The sequence below is a fragment of the Mesoplodon densirostris genome, chromosome 12 (genome assembly GCF_025265405.1).
Source record: "Mesoplodon densirostris isolate mMesDen1 chromosome 12, mMesDen1 primary haplotype, whole genome shotgun sequence".
NCBI classification, from domain to species: domain Eukaryota; kingdom Metazoa; phylum Chordata; class Mammalia; order Artiodactyla; family Ziphiidae; genus Mesoplodon; species Mesoplodon densirostris.
The window spans coordinates 58,343,649-58,360,009 of NC_082672.1; the positions used below are offsets into that span (position 1 = coordinate 58,343,649).

The window sequence follows — 16,361 nt, forward strand, 5'->3', positions numbered from 1 at the left end:
ATGGCTGACACCTTCGGGTAAAGAACATTTGGGGAACTTGCTGGGCTAAGATGAGACAAAGACCGAGGCAGGGCCTTCCAAGACCCCTGCACTGAGCAGTTCCTCCTGACTTGAAGAGAATGTCGTATTGCCTAGCACGGCACGCAAGGCCCTCCTCCCCTGGGCTCCACACACTTCAACATTCCTTCCCGCTGATTCCAGAGACAAACCCTCATCTCTGGTCCAAGCTGCCTCCACTTTTCCACCCCTTCCTCCTTTCCCGTACCCTGTGCCTCGTCTTGCTCACCCCCTGCTCCTCCTTCACAAAGGCTTCGGCCTGGCCAGTGGCTCCCTTTCTTGACCCTCGGTAGTTCCCACATCTCCACCACACAGCACATGCTGTCTTATAGGGCTTGGGTCTTTTGTTTCCACCCCATATGGAGAATTAGGCGCTCCATATGTGTTGGATGTAGATGGATCCAAAAACAGTTGATTCAATCACTTGCTTATTTTGGAGGTAGCCAAACGTCTTTGCAGCCAAAGGCCAACTTTCTTGTTTGTGTCACATTAGCCCAACAGTGTAGACTAATTTGTTATTCCTAAAACAGCACTCCAAAAATAGTAGTGGTAGTATCGCTGGACTCTATGGGTAGACTTCCAAAGGGACTATGCCAGAAGGACAGTACTTATTTGGAAATATATTACAGTGGCTAAAGGCATGGTAGGCTCAGGAATCAGATCATCTATGTCAAATTCTGCCACTAGCACTCAATTCCTTGCAATCTGGGGCAAGTTACTTAATCCTTCTGTTTTCTTATTTGTAATAGTGGTACTTATTTCATAGGTTTGTCAGGCAGATCAAATAAGAGAGTGCTTGGCCCAGGGCCTGACAGGTAGTAAGGCCTTAATAAATGCTAGAGATCACTGTTATAATTACTTTTAGCCCCTAGAGTCTAGCTCATTAAAGCTAGAAGGAGCCACACAGAAATTCTAGTCCAATCACTTCATTCACAGATGTGGAAATGGATGCTCACAGCTCAGGCCATGATCAGGCAGAGCTCAGCTATCATAAAACAAGGCTCGGGCTTCCCTGGTGGCGCAGTGGTTGAGAGTCCACCTGCCGATGCAGGGGACACAGGTTCGTGCCCCGGTCCGGGAAGATCCCACATGCCGCGGAATGGCTGGGCCCGTGAGCCATGGCCGCTGAGCCTGCGCGTCCGGAGCCTGTGCTCTGCAATGGGAGAGGCCACAACAGTGAGAGGCCCGCGTTCCGCAAAAAAAACCCAAAAAAACCCCCAAAACAAGGCTCGTGTTCTTTCCTTACTGACCAGTATTATTCAAGGGAATGCGGGATGGTTCATACCTGTACGGGTCCACGCTTTCACGTATATTACAAGCAGTGGGGCAGAGTGATCTGGATCTGCTTTCTGTTTTTAATGTTCCCTGAAGATTGCTGGTGATCCTTATAGGAACACTGAAAGCAAACGTGGAGAGTATAGTTGGAGTAGAAGTCATGGGGGTGTTTTGTGCATGACACATTTTGTTTTCGTTTTAGACTAGTATCTCGGTCACAGGCAAACACTTGTAATGAAAATGTCCACCTATAGGTGGCAAACTTACACTGCTGGCATTCTGTCCTTGGGTGCCCTTGCAAACAAATGCCACTGGGGATGGAGATGAAAGTGAAATTTAAAGAAAGAAAACAAGAAACCTAAAGGCATCCAGAAATAACATTCTCACACAAATGTACAATGAAAAAGCACCCACATAATTTCACAAAATACTTAGTCTGATTCGTCTGCAAAAACACCTCGTGGAATTGCACCAAATGCATTTATTTGAAATATGTTTCCAGAGGCCCTACAACATAGCACTCCCTGGCTTGCAGTGAAAAAGACATACTTCACTGCCTTCCGAGCCCTGACAGTCCAGTGGGTGGCCTTCCACACACAAAGCACTTCCAGCAACAGCTCTCATTTGGTCACAGCCATTGTTCCTGATTCCCTAGATGAGGAAACAGACGCTCAGAGACACCGAGGGCAGTAGCAGTGGAGACTAGAGCCCAGCCCTTTGGATTGCAAGTCCTGTCTCTGTCTGCCACTGTATGCTGCCTTCAACACAAGGCAGAAAGGGACGAAATGATCCAGGATTGGGAATAGGACTAATTCTGTTGGGGTTTAATCACTCACAAAGGAGCCCCAGCTGGTTCTTCCAGAGTTTTTCTGAATAGAGTGTCCTCAGCTGCCCCAGCTAACCTTACGGACTCGCTCCCTAACCATGGGGGGTAGGGCTGTTTCCCAGAGTACAGGTCTGGACCTCCTGGGACCTCTAAGGAAGGTAATGAAGAATCTAATTTATCAACAAGAAAAACATCCTTCCACACTACTTAGGAAAAATCTTTGGATATAATTCAGGGTTTTTTTAACGTCTTTAATTAGAACAATATTAAATGACTGTTTAAACACAGAGAGTAAACTCACTCCTTGCTCCTTTCATGAGTTTCCTACATATTATCCCAGACCTATGGCTGCGTATTTACAGAGATGGGGGTACGTAAGTGTGCAGATAGAGTTTTCTTTACCCACTTCATGCATCATTCTGCCACTTGCTTTTTTCATTTAACGGTGTATCTTGGAGAGCTTCCTGTAGATATATGTCACTCGGTTTAATGTGGCATGGTGATTTATAGTTTGGATGTACCATAGTATATAAAACATTCCCCTACTGGTAGGTATTTAGCTTGTTTCTGCTTTTCACTATTACAAACAGTTCTGTAGTGAAAGCCTTTTACACATAACTGTACACATGGGCAAGTAGCCCTGAAGGATAAATCCTAAAAAGGAAAAATTGTTGGAACAAAGCACATATACATTTTAATAAATACTGTTAAGTTGCTCCCCAAGAAGCCTGAACTTACGTTTCTGTTGACTCTTTCCATCTTTTTTTTTTTCCTTTCTCTCTTACTGACTTTCTATTCTCATCTAATTTTCTGGGTCACTTTTTTCTTTGCGGTACATGGGCCTCTCACTGCTGTGGCCTCTCCCTCTTGCGGAGCACAGGCTCAGCGGCCATGGCTCACGGGCCCAGCCGCTCCGTGGCATGTGGGATCTTCCCGGACCAAGGCACGAACCTGTGTCCCCTGCATTGGCAGGCGGACTCTCAACCACTGCGCCACCAGGGAAGCCCTCTCTGGGTCAGTTTTATACCATGTTCTAACTTTAACCTCCAAGTCTTCCTTCTCCCTCTTTCTCTCACATCCAGTTCATCAGAAAGCCCTTTGTATATACCTTCAAATATGTCCAAAATCCAAGCCCTATCTCACCATCTCCACTGCTAGCACCTGGTGGAAGCCACCGTCATCTCTGTCCTGGATCCGGTGTTGCCTCCTACACATCTCTCTGCTTCTGCTCTTGGCCTCCTTCAAACTATCATCAACACAGCAGCCAGAGTGACCCTGCTAACACCAAGTCAGATGGTGTGGCTCCCGCCTTCACTCAGTGACGTCCTCACAATGGCCTCCACGGCCCCCGTGATCTGCCCGTCTTGCTGCTTATCCTCTATTCTCCCCTCCGCACCCCATTCTGCTCCAGACACCAACCTCCTGCTATTTCTTGAGCATGCCCCCACTTTGGGTTGTCACTCCAGCAGTCCCCTCCCTCCAGACATCGCTGGACTTACTCCTTCACCCCCTTTCAAGTCAGCTTAGGCTGCGCACTCTCAGCAGAGCCACCCTGACACTCTTACTTGATCCTGCAAACGCCCCCTCTGGATCCCTGTCCTCTTTGCTCCTTTTTCTTTTCCCTCAGCACTTAAAACCTCTTATCTGCGATGTGACTTTTTATCATGTTGTCTATGTCCCCCCATCTGAATGGAACTGCCCCATAGGTGCAGGGATCTTTGCTCTTTTGTTCACTGAAAAATCCCGAGTACACAGAGCAGTAGCTGCTACACAGGAGATGTTTAATAAATATCTGTAGAATTGGAATTGCCATTCATCCCCCTGTTGCAATTATGAAACAGCTTCACAGAGGTGTGGTTTTGACACTGAGGCATTCCCTAATGGATGATGTTGTGCTATGGATTTAAAAATAAGTTTCAAAAAGAAAAGGTGGAAGCATTGGACATCATCAAAATCTAAAACTTTTGCTATGTGAAAGACCCTAGAAAGGGGATGAAGAGACAATTTGGGGAGAAAATATTTGCAAATCACATTACCAACAAAGGGTTTATATACATAGAATACATACAGAAACTCTCAAAACTAACAGTAAAACACCGTAGAATCCGAGTAGAAAATGCACAAAGGACATCAACAGACATTTCATCAGAAGGGAGATAAAGATAGAAAACAAGCACATGATAAAATGCTCAACATTGGGCTTCCCTGGTGGCGCAGTGGTTGAGAGTCCACCTGCCGATGCAGGGGACATGGGTTTGTGCCCCGGTCTGGGAAGATCCCACATGCTGCGGAGCTGAGCCTGTGCGTCCGGAGCCTGTGCTCCTCAACGGGAGAGGCCACAACAGTGAGAGGCCCGCGTAACGCCAAAAAAAAAAAAAAAAAAAAAAAAAAAAAAAAGCTCAACATCATTAACCATTAGGGAGATGCAAATTAACAGCATAATGATTTCAGACCTATCACAATGACTAAAATAAAAAATAATGATAACACCAAATGATGGCAAGGCTATGGAGAAACTGGATCACTCATACATTGTTGGTGGAACGTAAAATGGTGCACTCTCTCTGGAAAATAGTTTGGCATGTTCTTTTAAAACTTAAAAACGGACTTCCCATACAACCCAGAAGTTGTACTCTTGGGCATCTATCCCAGAGAAATGAAAACACATGTTTACATAAAAATTTGTATCCAAATGTTCATAGTGGCTTTATACATAACATCCCAAAACTGGAAACCACTGGAATGCCCTTCAGTGGGTGAATGGTTAAACAATCTATGGTAGCTTCATAGCGTGGAATATTATTCAGCAATAAAAAGGAATGAACTATCAGTGCATGTAACCACTTGGATCAATCTCAAGGGAGTTATGCTGAGTAAAAGCGCCAGTCTCAGAATTCACATATTATAGGGTTCCATTTTTATAACATTCTTGAAATAACAAAATTATAGAGATAGAAAGATTATTGGTTGCTAGGGTTTAAGAATGGGAGCAGGGGAAAGGGACAGGCATGGCTGTAAAGGGCAGTGTGAGGGAACCTTGTAGCGATGTTATAGCTCTGTGTCTAGATGTTATACTAAGCTACACATGTGACAAAACTGCATATGACTACACACACGCACACACACACGCAAATGCATACATAACTGGAGAAACTTGAATAAGCTCTGTTAACATTGGGGCAGGCTGGGTGAGAGTGAAAGGGGTGCGCTGAATTTCCCCGTACATTTCTTTGAAACTTCCTATAAGTCTATAATTAGTTCAAAATGAACAGTTAAGAAAAATTTCAAGAAGAAATCCAGGCCAGCTAGTAAGCTCCTCTTCTTTCAGCCTGGAGATCCTTCTGCTTCCTTGACTTTGTGGGGATATTTGCCCCTTGGGTTACTCTCTTTATCTTTAATACACGTCACCCCTTTTTACTTAATTGTGTTCTAAAAGTTTCAATCACTTTTCGTAAGAAAATCTGGAAATACTTACTCTGGTGAAGATCATTCCTGTGGGGTTCTGGGGAAGTTACTCAGATTTCTGTTCTTCAGCCTTCCCTTTGGAAACTTGGAGAGATGTCATCTGTCCACTTCCTCACAGGAATGCTGAGGATTACAAATTCACAGAGTTCCAGGGAAGTCCTGAAATCATGGAGTGAATGAGAATCCCTTCCAAGAGCCCTTCACATTCTCCTCACTGCACAGGTGCTTCCTTTGCACTGTCTCCTTGGTCAGGTGTCAGCTCATTCTAGAAAGATGTGAAGGTTCTGTATGAGCTATGGCATTGCTGACCATTGGATAGCTGGTGGTTAATAACACTATTAAATATTCTGGGCCTATGGTGATTTATACCCTTCAAATTACTCAAAACGAGTGTGATTTTTCAAAAGTTACCTTAAAATGCATAAACGTATTGTTGAGTAAATAGAGTTTGTAAAGTAAACACATTCAGCTACTTTAAAGCATTTTCCCCCTGAATTTGGCCAATAGATTTTCAAAACTTTTCGTGCATGTCGATGTCAACACTTTTGACAAACTCTCCCCACGGTGCTTTCCACCTGCACATGTTCCCCTCTTTCCCTTCATCACAGTAACCTTTCTTTTTCACTCCCCTACTTTGCCTGGAACATGCCCTCACTAAACAAATTTGCTGTGTCACTTCTATTCTTATACTCCCCTGGAGTAAACCATTATTTGCTGGTTGCTCTGACCAGCACTGGCAACTGGGGTTAACCACTGAAACCCCTGCATGGTGATTTGCAAGGGTCGTGATAAACATTCCTTGACATGTGTCACACAGCCTAGACTCACCAAGGAGGGCAATGTTAGCCCAAGCGAGAGCCACTCCACATAGCACCTTTGTGCAACTTAGAAAAAGGTATCTATCCTCCCTGGGTAGGACATAGGACTGAGTCCTGCCTGAATTTCAATCTTGACCTGCCCAGGTGGGGCACAAGCTCCAGAACTGGACTCAGACGCTCTAGACCAAGCTCAGGTACACAAGCTCAGCTCCTTCTGACCTTTGCACCGACTCCATCATTGACTTGCAGTGTTTCTAAGAGCAATCACCTGACCCATGTGTGACACAATTTTTTTCCTGGGTCACAGTAAAAATTATAAAACACTTAGGCACAAGGTATTACAAACCCATCCTGTTACAAGTTTCTTTTTTTTGTCACTGGGACAGTGGTGCCAGTACTTATTGGGAGATCAACAGCTCACTCAGCTCTAGGACAAGCTCAGACCATTTTGGTTTCCTTTAATGAGGAGGGGGAAACTCTGGCTATTTTTGTCCTTGTTTAGTTTTCCCTTTTCAGTGCAGTGGTCTGTGACTCACAGACTCCATTCATGACTTGCTATCGGGGGCCTGAGGCACACATTCTCTCCAGTTGAATGAGAACATTTGACTCTCTCTGTCAATTTGCAGTAGAACACAGCTCCCAGATTTTCCACACTATGGGATACCAGCTCTGGACATTTCTCATTCAGTGTTCATCTCTGTCAGCTAGTCTGAAAATTGGAACCAGAAACACTTGACAAATCACTGGCCACATTATGGTTACAGGTGGTGACATATTGCTGCTGCTGCTGCTGCTTATTCATGAAACTGGAGGTTAAGACCCCATTTCTGAGATGTAGAGCAGGGAAAACCCCACATAAAACACCAGCGGTGGACACAATATCACATAGACAGTTTCCAACTGAAATGCCGGTTATTAGAAGTCATGTGGAGTCAGGAGTTGCCATGGAATCCATTTATTTCTAAACCAGATCCTCCTGCTGGAATAGTTTTTCATTATCATGTCTTTCTTACAGAGGGAGGGGGGAAGAGGGGCAGAGAGAGAGAGAGACAGACACACAGACAGATGGATGGGGGGTGTAATTTGATATAAAACTATGTTATAATTCTTATATACTCAAGCCCTAAAATTAATCAGATATTTAAAAGTTTAAGGAGGGTTAATATCAGCTTTAACATACATTCATATTGCTGTCTGGTTTGGAGGAAAACAGTCACATTGCCATCACGTGACTTCTGATTATTCAGGGAGAATATGCAGTGGCTTATCATATGACATTTACCTTCACAAACAAGTTATCAGATCTCTGGGAGTGAAAATAAACATCAAAGCAGATCTAAACTACGGTAGGTAGGCTGCACACTTGCAGCACACTGGGTTTTCCTGTTCCTCCTATGTATCATTTTTATTTAGATTCTTAACCAGATCATTACAAGTTTTTCCTCTGAAACTACTGCCAGGATCAGTCTATCCCCTTGTTCCTCCAAGTTATTTGCTTAAATCTTGAGATGTGATTGGCTGGCGTATGTTCATGCTTGAGTTGTTTTCGTGGTAAATTCTCCATGTGCTTGTAGGTAAAATACTAAAACAGTTGGTTCAAATATCAACTTGGGACAACTGAATTTCAAAACATACAGAATCCATAAATTAACCACTATTTTAACATATGTACAACACAATTGAAGATAACTAGTCAGGAGATCAGTTGGATGAAGACACATTAACATTATATTTGCATATTTATCTTCTGTGTTTTGCACTAAAGAATATTTCATATGGGGGTGGGGATAAGTGTCAGTAGATGACTCCAGAACCTTGAATCTGTATTTCTGACTGTCTCCACTTCCCAGAGTTCTGGTGAGCTCTCTCCCAGGGGTTCAAGAAACCCTCACCTCCATTAAAAGCCAGGTCCCAGCTCTTCCTCCAGCCCAGGGCCCTTAGCCCTGTCCAGAGCCAAGAGGGCCCCATCCTCAAATGTTTCTGGAAAAACAATTCAAGAGGAGAGAAACTTGAAAAGCCCTTAGGCATATGAAAAGATATTCAACCTCTATAATTAAAGAAAAACAAATTAAAAGTAGACTGAGTTTTTTTTCACCTATCAGATTGGCCAAAAAAAAGTTATAATGCGCTTCATTGCAAGGCTGTGGAGAAACAGCCCCGCTCGTGCACTGCTGGCGGGAGTGTCAATGGGTACAACTTCTGTGGAGAGCAGGGTGGCAGTATCTATTAGGAGGACAAATGCACATACCCTTGATCTAGCAACTCCACTTTGGGGAGTCTGTCCTGTGGTTACACGGGTACACAGGTAACCGACATGTATACAGTGTTCATTCTGCACTGCTTGTAGTAGCAACGATGGGGAACAACCTAAATGCCCTCAGTTGGGTGACAGGTTAAATAAATTATACTGATATATTCTTAAAATAGAATGCTTACAGATGTTTAGGAAAGAAAGGATGAGGATGTTGTCATGGAAAAAATCAAGGTGCAGGACAGTGTGTAAAAGTATCAATCCTAACGTTTGCTTGAATACACCTAAAGCAACTCTAGAAATATAATAAGAAATTAAATATTGTTGCATAGTAGTGGACACCGATTGGCAACCAAACGATTCATTTGCTTGGTCTGCAAAGCATTTTAAAATTGGATTTCAATTAATAATCTGATATCCAGGTGAGGAAAAATCGTGAAGCAGGCCAGGTGTTAAGATAAGAAAGGGTGCTGGTAACCTAATCTGTTTGGATTTTCCACCCAGCTTTAGGGTCATACCTCAGACACAACTAAAGCCGGGTGTGGGGGCTCTGCAGTGTGAGCACGGAGGAGTTGACCCGTTTTACACCAGGAGTGGGGCTGTGACTCACGGATAAATATCCTGGTCCCAAACCTCTCTCCAGGTTTCCAGGCTTAGGAGCTGCAGCCAGGAGAAGGCACACTTAGCATCCCCATCATCCCAGGTGTGCCAGGAGCAGCATTTGTCACAACAGGTCCAGGGCCTAGGGCCCATGATAGTTTCAGGAGCCCACAGAATGTTTTTATTCTAACCTATTTCACAAAAGAGAAGAAAAGAATAAATATAAGATTAATGAATATATGATAATGAATTCAGCCAGAATTACACTAGTGTTTGCACCAACCCAATTGTAAAATATAATCTTTAGGATTTTTAATGGAGGAAGGGGCCCATAAAAACATGACAAAAGCGTCCAAAGACTGACAAAGTCATACTGTCCCAACGTGGCCCTGCACAAGAGGGAGCACGCGCCACTGACGAGGAGGCTATGGGGCCCAGCCAGGGCCTCTTCCTCCACGGACAGTTCCCCTGCACCAACACCACACATATCTTGGGTCCTTTATGCTCAAGGACTCTGGCAAAATTAGGGAATGATTTCAAGGCCAAAAGGAGAACCAATAGCTTATCTGCTATTTTTCCTACGTGTCCTACCCGAGGTGGATTGGCCCAAGCCCTCTGGACTTCTTCTGCAGCGAGAACCCTCGAACTCTGGAACCTTCTGGCGGTGGTCTGAGCACTTCCCTGCCCTTTGGAGGCCACCCCCCCCCCCAAAGCCTGGTCTGGCTGGGTTCCCCCGCCTCCTCTCCCTCATTGTGAGGCCACCATCCTCTTTTTTTTTATTTTGCGGTATGCGGGCCTCTCACTGTTGTGGCCTCTCCCGTTGCGGAGCACAGGCTCCGGACGCTCAGTCTCAGCAGCCATGGCTCACGGGCCCAGCCGCTCCGCGGCATGTGGGATCTTCCCGGCCCGGGGCACGAACCTGTGTCCCCTGCATCGGCAGGCGGACTCTCAACCACTGCGCCACCAGGGAAGCCCCCATCCTCTTTTTTAAGGAGGTGGGAAGGAGCCATCTTCACAGCCATGAGCCTCACCCCTGGACCTCAACTAGACGGTCATATTATTTTCCGCCATATGCCCAAGCTCCTACAGTAGGACTCTCACTTTCAATCTTTTCCCTCCTGACTGTCTTCTCCAAAGACAAGCTGAGAAAAGGCAGACTGAAGCAAGGGTTCTCAAAGTGGCAGCAGTGCTTCCCTCACTGGGAACTTGTTAGAAAGGCAAATTATTGGGTCCCATCCCAGATCTGCTGAATCATAAACTCTGGGAGTGAGGACCAGCAATCCGTGTTTTCACAGGCCTCTCCAGGCAATTCCCATGCAGGCTCAATTTCTAAAACCATCAGCTAGGAGCAAGGATGCCCAGACTTTCAAGGGCAGATTCCCAAGTCCTAGGACTCAGAGGTGATGAGGCTAGCTAGAGTGGGACTCCAGTGTGCCCCAGAAGCCAGAGGCACTTGGTCCCCGTCCCAGAACACAGAGGTGCAATACTTCGCCGGGGTCCTGCGGTGACGCCGGAGGGCAGGAACGGGCGGCAGCTCTTCCAAATTTCGGGCTGGCGGCGCCCCAGCCGAGTTAGGCCGCAGAGTTGAGGGCGGGGGAGGGCGGGGAGGGAGGTCCGGGAGGCCTTCACCGCGCAGTGGGAGGCGGCGCCCGCACCCCTCTGAAGCAGAGCTTGTCCTCACCCCTGCTTCTGCGGCTCGAGGAGCTGCCTGGTGCTCGGACCACCCCCGTCCCTCCCATACCTTACGAATGCCAACTCCAGAGTCCAACAGGGATTTCCGATTCCTAAATCAGAATGGAGCCCGAGGTCCATATTTAAAAGCTGCGCTCCGCTGAAAACTGCGCCCTAAGGGACCCCGGCGCTCAGCTAGGTCTGGAAGTCCCGTCATCTGTTTACGGATTAGAGGCATCTGCCTCCCGAGAATGCCTTACCCACTCCGCCTAGAGAGTGCAGGGCTAGGGGGTCCTTTTCAGGCGCTCGCGGCACAGTCCCGGGGCACACTGATCCCAAGAGCTAGACTCAGAGTTGGGGCTCAGGGAAGGGGAAACTCTCCAGAAACCGAATCCAAAGGCTCTCAAAGCAGGACAGTGAAGCACAAGCCCTCTGGATCCACCCAGTTCTGACTCCCCTCACCCGTTTCGAGGCCGCGGACGCCTCTCCGCCCCCTTCCGGCCACCTCGCCTCCTTACCCCCGCCCCCCGCGCGTCCCGGCCACCCACTCGCGCGCCCCGGCCTGGCGTGCGCTCCAGCAGCGCACCGAGAGCATGCTTTGGCCTGAAAATCGGAAACCGATTTCGGAATCAAAGTGTCTTTCAACCCCAAGTCGCAAACCAACGTTCATCTTCAGCTTTTTGCACACCCCGATTTGTGCTCCTGGGCCCTGCTTTGCTGAATTATACACACACACCGTCCACAGCTCTATTTCTAGAAAGGAAAAGTGTAAAATGTGCCGGCGGTCTGAGCCGCAGGCACCCACCCGCTCCTGTCCTCAGAACGCGCAGCTACTGTTAATGTTTTCAGCTACTGTTAATGTTTGAATCATTCAGTTCTTTAAAAGTGTGCACAGTTTAAGAAGCACTTTTGTTTTTCAGGGACCAATTCAAGGTTATAGTAGACTACAGTTTCAAAATCTGGGTGGAAAATATGATCCAGAATATTTAGAGAAACTATATAAAATCTTTACGTGCCTTTGCCACTCTCATTTTTCCAGTTGGTACATTTTCCTTTCCTTCCTTCCTTCTTCCCTCCCCCCTCTCTCTCTCTCTTTCTTCCTTTCTGCCTCCCTCCCTTTCTTTTTTTCGGTGTGTAACCACTGAAGCTAATTTTTTGGACAGGTTAATGGTCAATTCAGACAGGCACCTGAGAAGTAGTACCTCAGAAGAGAGCTGTTTTGTTTTGTCATAAAATAATGTATACTTTCCCAAACCTCCTAATCAAACAAGTAATATATACAGTAATTTAAAAAATATTAAATACGCCCCTAGACTTTGTTTTCTAGCAGACTCGCCCGGGTTAAAGTTATAAGGACCCTTGTTTCTGCCTCAACAACACAACGTCTAAATGTGGTAATAACATGGGGCTAGAACAGGATTCACTTACATGGAAGAAGAAACATGTTAGTATTTCCCTGGACATGACTATTTCCCTAGGTAAATTCTCCTTTCCACTGGTAGAGAGTGAACATCTGGATATAACACACAGAGATATTGAAGTGACCACCTTCAGATTTTGCATCTTGAATGTAAATACATCCGTCATCCTGACACTGGCCATTGAATAAAATCTGTGCCCGTGTGCTTTGTACAATTGTGTATATGTGATATGCAAGAGTGTAAAAGTGCATGTGTGCGTCCCTAGCAGTCTGTTTTTGTTTTTGTTTTTTTAAGTGTTACGGGTCGGGGGCGACGTGGGAGACAGATGACTCTAGTTTTAAAGCAGCAGGGCTCAGGGAGGAGTTACCAGAGGTAGGATAGAGGTCTGTGCCCGAAGCAGGGGTCGGGGCCTCTGTGCTGAAACCGGCTCGCTGGTTTGCACCGGAATTCCGCTGGGCGTTCACTTGTTCTTTAACCACCCAACTCAGCTTCTCTAGACTGCGACGTTGGGAGCGGACGGGCGGCCCTCAGAGGACCCTCCTTTTCGTTCTGGGCGCTCAGAGCGCGCAGGACTCCGCACGCACAGGTGTGTAGGTTCTCGGCTCCGCCACGGTGGGCACGTCTTGCCCCACCCCCACCCCACCGCGAGCTTGAGCCCTGGACCTCTGCACGTCTTGGCGCCCAGGCCCGCGGAGAGCGGGATCCATGCGGGCAGCACCCAGGGTCGTCTCGGGGGAGGAAGAGACTCCCAAGTGCGCGATGTCACGGCCTCTCTGGGCTGTTTGCTCTCCTGGGGAAGGGGGTGTGTGGCGGGGGAAGGAAGAGGATGTTTGTTTATAGATCGGCTCCGGTTTCTTCCCGCGTTAGGACCGCGTAGACAGTGCCCGATCGCCAGAGGGCTGCAGTTCGAGGCACCCGCGCAAGGAGGCGACGACCTAGCTTCTCCCAGGGTTCCTGTTTGGTGTTGGTGGGTCGCTTGTGCCCGTCTTTTTCCTTTCTGGGGCTTTTCCCCTTACATTGGCAAAGAGGTGGGTAGGATTAGCCTCTTAAGCCTCAAGAAACTGGTTTAAAATTTCTCCTGCTAGAGGCGAAAGGCGGTTCTCCGAGCACGTGGGAGGCTCCCGAGGTCCCGGCTCCAGCCCCTGCAGGAGTGGTGCGCGCGGGGCCGCGGGCGGGGTCGCCGGGAGGGTGCGAGGCCGGGGCCGGCACCGGGCGGGGGAGTGCCGGAGCCGCGTTCCCGCTCCAGCCGGGGTTCAAAGATTAGAAAAACAGGTGTTACGTCGCCATGCTAATTCACTCTCGGTAAACGCGGCTCAGACAGCTGTGTGCGGAGGACTTCGTGAGGGGCCGTCACCACCTGGCCGTGCATTCACTTTGTTTATTAAAGGACACATTCCCAGTTCATCGACTACTGAGCTTCCCTGGGACACTGGAGCAGCCCTCCTGGCCCCCACCCCAAGGACGTCGCCTTTGGTGTGAAGACTTCCATACTCATCTTGCTGCTGAAGGCAGAACACTACATTTCTTCGGCGCAAAACGCACCCTGTAATGGGAGGCGTGCACTGCCTGATCCCCCAGAGTCCCTGCGACGGCCTAGGGTTTCAGACTGCAGCAAAGCGCCAACACACCTGCATGTTGTTTGAAGTAGAGATAGGGTTTACAGTATCCGCCGACTTAAGTGACATCCTTTCTAGAACAGTCGGAATAGAAAACTGCTTCTTACCCCTGAAGTGTCCTTGCTTCGCCTGGCCGCTCCACATTCCCCCTAAGTTCTGTCCAGGTTGGGGGCGGGGAAAGTGGGGAGAAAGAAGGATCTCAAGGAAGGTTCTTTCAACCTTGCCAAACAACCGCCCCCCACTCTTGTTTTGTAGGGGTCAACTTGATCTTATCTGGTCTTTCTGCAATCTTGTGTATAAGGGAGCCACAGTACATCTCCGTCTCTATTCCTACTCATCTCTTGTTAAGAGTGCGTTACTTGGTGGTTGAACCGCCCAGAGCCGGGTCTCTAAGTGCCTACAGCCTCTGGGGAAATGACTCCTCCTTCTAGATTAGAGCCCATTTGCTGGATTCCAGTTTTGGAACACCTACCACATCTCTATATTTAGTTCTTTTTCAAAAAAGTTTTTTTTTCTTCTGTCCAGAACGTCCACCACCTCCTCCTGCCAGGTGTTTCCCAGATGTGTAAATACCCCGAGGACGCTCCCATTGTCGTTCTTCGAGCTTACTGCCATCGGGCGGCAAGGAGGTGGCAGATGTGGGTATTTTTGAACAACCATTCAAAGTTGTTCCCAATATCAGCAAGATGGCACACACCCCTCTTCAGAGTATATGTTTTCTTGGAGGCAATCAGCGCCACCAACGAGAAGACGAGTGCAACATGACTGGTGTTCTCACTCTTTTACCGCTGATGAAACAACTGCCTCCGAGTCGACCTCCAAGAGCAGAATCGTAATCACCAGCAGCACCAAAACCAAGCAGGGAATCGCATCTGTAGGGAGTGACTCACAAGCAGCAATAATTGTCTTCCGGGACGAGTGAACTTCTTCCCGTCGCTATCTGTTTTCTATCCTCAGACGACAGGGAAGGCGATTCAAATGAGAGGTTCTCTTAAATATAACTTGTCAGCAATAGTACTTACAAGCGTTTGTTTAAACGGCTCCTGTAAGGGATCGTAAATGCTGTAGATTCGTTCGTGCAGACTGTATCCCTTCTGTAAGGAATATTCATGTTGGACTTTTGTTTCCTGAAACAAAACCCAACAAAAACTCTTCGCTCACGTTTAAGGTAACGGATTATTGTGAGATACTTTATATCAACGACTCTAACTCGATTTTGGCCTGAAATGTAACCTCTTTTCCCCTAGTGTCCCCTATCTGCTCCCCATAGGAAAACTCCATGACTGAGCTTTCTCCCGTGAACAAATCAGCCCCTAGATTCGACCCATTTCCAAAAAGACTCTCCTCTTTGGGATTAATTTAAAGACGGGTGTATTTATCCTCTCTGGCGATGAATTCGGTGTCGCCGTAGTTTCAGAGAAATGCGAAAAAGAAAATATAGCCCAAAGAAAATATAACCCACCGGCCCCGTGCACGCCGTGGGCCCCGCGACTTGCCCGCGGGAAGGGAGCGGCCGCCTGGTCGGCCTTTGGGCGAACATCGCCCGCAGCCTGGGCTACTCCTGCCTCGCCTGCCGGGCGACGCAGCCCCCGGGCCCGACCTTTGAGGCCAGGGGCCGCTGCCCACCGCTTTGGGGCGCCCCTAGCACTGCGGGGCCGGCGCTCGGGGCTGAGTGCACAGACACTCAACCCCCGGGATCGCGGGGAGCGCGGGTCCTGAACGTCGCCCTCAAGGCCCGGGAGGCCGAAAGCAGGAGCTGCTATAGCCGGGCAGCGCAGACACCGGTGCCCCCGGCTCGTGAGGAGCGCTGCGCGCGCGGGTAGCAAGGCAGCGAGCCGGGAGCCGGGGTGAGCTAGGGGGAGGCGCGGTGCGTTCACGCGTCATTCAGCTCGGTCGGCCAATGAGCGCCGCGCCCTGGGACGCGCCGGGCCAATCAGAAGCGAGGAGGTTTGTGAGTGGCATTAGGGGAGGGCGGGAGAGAGGGAAACGGGGAGTGAAGTTGAAGCTAAACCCCGTAAGCCATTAAGAAGTTAGGGGGGCGTTTTCGGCTTCCAGTCAGGAATAATACTGGCTTCGTAGCAACTACCGAGGAGGAGGATTCTAAAACCACCTCACCCGTCCCAAAGCCCGCATCCCCCTCCTTCTGCCACGCACCCCTCCCCCAATTCATGACCAAGAAAAGAAGAGAGAGCCAGGGCACGCTCTGCTCCTCTCTGCGGGTGGGAAGCAGAGAGGCCCGCGGAGAGGCTTAGTTGGACGGTAGGCATGAGTACAATTAAGAGGTGGGCGCCTGCGCACGCTTTGCTGCCAGCGGGGACTGAAGGTAGGTGAAGCGGAACACGCCCTGCGCCCGCCCATCGG

General features: G+C 48.3%; 1 protein-coding gene and 1 long non-coding RNA gene across 3 annotated transcripts in view; one reads left to right on the top strand and one right to left on the bottom strand.

Moving 5' to 3' along the window:
* Nucleotides 1–1,348: 1,348 nt before the first annotated feature.
* On the bottom strand, nt 1,349–11,415 carry LOC132500312 (uncharacterized). 2 transcript variants are annotated; one of them, XR_009534011.1, is made up of 4 exons: nt 11,224–11,415; nt 9,303–9,483; nt 5,634–5,782; nt 1,349–1,453 (listed from the first exon to the last, which is right to left on the bottom strand). It is a non-coding gene; the product is annotated as an uncharacterized LOC132500312 (long non-coding RNA). The 2 variants fall into 2 exon arrangements; XR_009534010.1 differs by having other exon boundaries at nt 10,780–11,415.
* Nucleotides 11,416–16,038: 4,623 nt separating this feature from the next.
* Nucleotides 16,039–16,361, top strand: part of SIM1 (SIM bHLH transcription factor 1) — a 67,517-nt gene continuing 67,194 nt past the window's right edge. Inside the window, exon 1 of the mRNA XM_060114634.1 lies at nt 16,039–16,323. The gene's annotated coding sequence lies outside the window, so the exon portion shown is untranslated. The remainder of the gene's footprint in view (nt 16,324–16,361) is intronic.